The sequence below is a fragment of the Oncorhynchus tshawytscha genome, linkage group LG13, assembly GCF_018296145.1.
Source record: "Oncorhynchus tshawytscha isolate Ot180627B linkage group LG13, Otsh_v2.0, whole genome shotgun sequence".
Lineage (NCBI taxonomy): Eukaryota > Metazoa > Chordata > Actinopteri > Salmoniformes > Salmonidae > Oncorhynchus > Oncorhynchus tshawytscha.
In genome coordinates this window covers 92,218,251-92,220,750 of record NC_056441.1, presented here as the reverse complement: position 1 = coordinate 92,220,750, position 2,500 = coordinate 92,218,251, and the positions used below count along the sequence as shown (strand labels likewise).

Below are 2,500 nucleotides of genomic sequence, written 5' to 3'. Positions count from 1 at the left end.
CTCCCTCTCTCTCAATACCCTCTCTCCCTCAATACCCTCTCTCCCTCTCTCTCAATACCCTCTCTACCTCTCCCTCAATACCCTCTCTACCTCTCCCTCAATACCCTCTCTCCCTCAATACCCTCTCTCCCTCTCCGTCAATACCCTCTCTCCTCAATACCCTCTCTCCTCAATACCCTCTCTCCCGCAATACACTCTCTACTCTCCTCAATACCCTCTCTCCCTCAATACCTCTCCCTCTCCCTCAATACCCTCTCTATCTCTCCCTCAATACCCTCTCTCCCTCAATACCCTCTCTCCCTCATACCCTCTCTCCTCAATACCCTCTCTCCGTCATTACTCTCTCTACCTCTCTCTCAATACCCTCTCTCCCTCAATACCCTCTCCCTCAATACCCTCTCCCTCAATACCCCTCTCTCCCTCAATACCCTCTCTCCCTCAATACCCTCTCCTCAATACCCTCTCTCCCTCAATACCCTCTCTACCTCTCCCTCAATACCCTCTCTCCCTCAATACCCTCTCTCTCTCAATACCCTCTCTCCCTCTCTCTCAATATTCTCTCTCCCTCTCTCTCAATACCCTATCTCCCTCTCTCTCAATACCCTCTCTACGCTCTCTCCCTCTCTCTCAATACCTTCTCTACCTCACTTTCAATACCCTCTCTCCCCCTACAGACCTTCTATAACCTCTACATCCTCTACATCCTCTATATCCTCTACACCCTCTACATCCTCTACACCCTCTACATCTTCTACACCCTCTACATCCTCTACATCCTCTACACCCTCTACATCCTCTACATCCTCTACATCCTCTAGACCCTCTACATCCTCTACACCCTCTACATCCTCTACAGACCCTCTACATCCTCTATGTCCTCTACACCCTCTACATCCTCTACGTCCTCCTCTACACCCTCTACATCCTCTACACCCTCTACATCCTCTACATCCTCTACACCTTCTACAACCTCTACATCCTCTACACTCTCTACATCCTCTACACTCTCTACCTGCTCTACATCCTCTACACCCTCTACACTCTCTACATCCTCTACACCCTCTACACCCTCTACATCCTCTACATCCTCTACACCCTCTACACCCTCTACATCCTCTACACCCTCTACATCCTCTACATCCTCTACACCCTCTACACCCTCTACATCCTCTACATCCTCTACATCCTCTACACCCTCTACATCCTCTACAGACCCTCTACATCCTCTACAGACCCTCTACATCCTCTACACCCTCTACACCCTCTACATCATCTACACCCTCTACATCTTCTACACACCCTCTACATCTTCTACACTCTCTACATCCTCTACAGACCCTCTACATCCTCTACATCTTCTACAACCTCTACATCCTCTACATCCTCTACACCCTCTACACCCTCTACATCATCCTCTACACCCTCTACACCCTCTACATCCTCTACACCCTCTACATCCTCTACATCCTCTACAGACCCTCTACATCCTCTACAGACCCTCTACATCCTCTACATCCTCTACAACCTCTACAACCTCTACATCCTCTACATCCTCTACACCCTCTACATCCTCTACATCCTCTACGTCCTCTACGGACCCTCTACATCCTCTACAGACCCTCTACATCCTCTACAACCTCTACAACCTCTACATCCTCTACACCCTCTACATCCTCTACACCCTCTACATCCTCTACACCCTCTACACCCTCTACATCCTCTACACCCTACATCCTCTACACCCTCTACATCCTCTACATCCTCTACAGACCCTCTAAACCCTCTACATCCTCTACAGACCCTCTACACCCTCTACATATTCTACATCCTCTACATCTTCTACAACCTCTACATCCTCTACACTCTCTACATCCTCTACACTCTCTACATCCTCTACACTCTCTACATCCTCTACACCCTCTACATCCTCTACACCCTCTACATCCTCTACACTCTCTACATCCTCTACACCCTCTACACCCTCTACATCCTCTACATCCTCTACACCCTCTACACCCTCTACATCCTCTACACTCTCTACATCCTCTACACCCTCTCATCCTCTACATCCATCCTCTACACTCTCTACATCCTCTACACTCTCTACATCTCTACACTCTCTACATCCTCTACACCCTCTACATCCTCTACACCCTCTACATCCTCTACATCCTCTACACCTCTACATCCTCTACACTCTCTACCCTCTACACCCTCTACATCCTCTACACCCTCTACACCCTCTACATCCTCTACATCCTCTACATCCTCTCACCCTCTACATCCTCTACCCTCTACACCCTCTACATCCTCTACAGACCCTCTACACCCTCTACACCCTCTACATCCTCTACACCCTCTACATCCTCTACACCCTCTACATCCTCTACACCCTCTACACCCTCTACATCCTCTACACCCTCTACACCCTCTACACCCTCTACATCCTCTACACTCTCTACATCCTCTACATCCTCTACATCCTCTACACCCTCTACAT

At 49.0% G+C, this 2,500-nt stretch overlaps 1 protein-coding gene across 1 annotated transcript in view; it reads right to left on the bottom strand.

Moving 5' to 3' along the window:
* Nucleotides 1-2,500, bottom strand: part of tenm4 (teneurin transmembrane protein 4) — a 718,236-nt gene that overhangs the window by 148,951 nt on the left and 566,785 nt on the right.